Source organism: Olea europaea, unplaced genomic scaffold, assembly GCF_002742605.1.
Source record: "Olea europaea var. sylvestris unplaced genomic scaffold, O_europaea_v1 scaffold19235, whole genome shotgun sequence".
NCBI lineage: Eukaryota > Viridiplantae > Streptophyta > Magnoliopsida > Lamiales > Oleaceae > Olea > Olea europaea.
Window position 1 is genome coordinate 1 of NW_019237059.1, and position 2,046 is coordinate 2,046.

The 2,046-nt window shown below is 37.2% G+C and overlaps 1 long non-coding RNA gene across 1 annotated transcript; it reads right to left on the reverse strand.

Moving 5' to 3' along the window:
• Positions 1–6: 6 nt before the first annotated feature.
• LOC111379054 lies at positions 7–1,179 on the reverse strand. The gene is made up of 2 exons (XR_002699992.1): positions 875–1,179; positions 7–357 (listed from the first exon to the last, which is right to left on the reverse strand). It is a non-coding gene; the product is annotated as an uncharacterized LOC111379054 (long non-coding RNA).
• Between the last annotated feature and the right edge of the window lie 867 nt (positions 1,180–2,046).

Below are 2,046 nucleotides of genomic sequence, written 5' to 3' on the forward strand. Positions count from 1 at the left end.
GCAGATAACATCAACATTAACTTCCACAACTATTCCCACAAATCATCCATAATTTCCATAACAACAGTGGAACGGTTTTCATAAGTTTCATAAAATTCCCAGAGTTTCCATACATGCATACATATCCAGACCAAAAAGGCTTATTCACTGGTCCGCACTTAGATTCTAGCATACATTGACAAAAACAAAGAAGAAACTGAAATAATGCACAGCTACTGCTGTTGTATGTTTTCCCCTCCATGTCCAGAACCTGATTGTCCTGAATTGGAATACACTCTGACCGTGCTTCGCGCTCCACATGAATTGGAGCATGTCATTATTCCAACTCGAAATCCTGGACCGAATCTTCCTCACAATCTGCCATATATTGATAGCACATTCATTAATTGACTTGCTCCAATGTCGAGACCAACCAAAACTAAACTATATCTAAGATCGTCGTGTGTACATCTTCTTCATCTTATCAAATTTTAACCGACACTGGACTTGGTCAGATAAAAATTTTTTTCACAGCTTCAAGTTCAATTCAATTGCACAATTAATCATGCAGAAATAGAAACCATTCAAAATTGTAACAACCACGATGAGTAGAATCACGCTTAAAAGGTTTTGCAAAGAAGAATGCCCAATTGAAACCCACAAACTAAACTTATCCTAAAGATGTGGGACACGTCTGGGGTCATTACGTAGTTCCTCACAATTCAAGATCATCAAATGTTATCACATATCATACCATGGCAAGATCAATAAACCATAGAAATAAAAAAGAAACCCATCAAACTAAAAGAAGTTAAAATTAGAGATGGAGGGAGAGAAAACCCATTTGAAGATAGTCAAATTCAATCATACAGCTTCTTTGCACGATCGAATTTACCTTCAATAGATCTGTTAATGTGCACGCTCAACTATCTTGCTCGAAGTCGAACTTTTCAAATCAAATAGATGCTTCTTCTGCTGGTTGGGCTCTTCTACTGGTTACAAACGGCTGGATGGAGATCGATGATCAGATTTTCTGAGTTTGGGGATTAGGTTTCGAGTGTCAAATTGATTATAGGACTTTGGGATTGAGCTTTGACTATTCTGGAAATCGCGCTAGATGGTTTTAGGTTTTAATTGGGGAAGTCGCATTTCATAGAATGAGAGGTTAAAGGGTGTTTGTGATGATGTGGAGTTGATTTGGCCGGAGTTAACCTGACATGTCATCATTCCATGTACCACGAAAGCATGTTTTCAAACGCCTCTAAAGACTAGTAATTAATCTTTTTCTTTCATATGAGAGCGTTTAGGGTTGGACCAGGAGGGTCTCACCTGATAAGTGATGGACATTAACAAAGTTCAATTAAATAGGTAACGGGACGATCGACGAAGTTCAATGAATAAACGATAGCATAGTGCAAAATTCAGTTGCCAACAAAACATTTCAAAACATATAATTCTCACTTCTCTACTCCCCATCGTCACCTTCCCCAACTTAAACCCTACAATCTCGATCGACATAATAGTATGAAATTTAAGTAACTGACCAAAGTAATGAAATAAAAAATTATTTGCTTTTCAATGGCTTGCAGATTTTTACTCATAACAAATAACCTTTTCATGGTCAAAGTCTTGTTCTGCTACGGGTACAAAGTCGTGTCCAAAATGAACACAATGCCGAGGCGCCTGCCATGCCGGGGCCCACAGGCGCCTCACAGGGTTTCCATTTTGGACACCCTTTTGGACCTGGTTTTGTACCACAAGCATTCGTCAAATTATTGGGTGGCAACTAAACCAAGAAATCCACACACAAAAAAATAAATAAATAAATAAATAAAAACCTCGATGAATACAATTTCAGGTACAAAATTGCAGTATTTTTTATAAATAAAAGCCATAAGCCTACAGATGAAGTGATGTACAAATAAATTATAACATTTTTATGCCAAACCAAAAACGAAGCAATAGGTAATCATACTGAATCATACTCTATTCATAATTCATTAAAACGAACAAAAGTTCTTCCCATCAGATCCCCAGTACGAGGGATCCAAATATTCCACATCAATG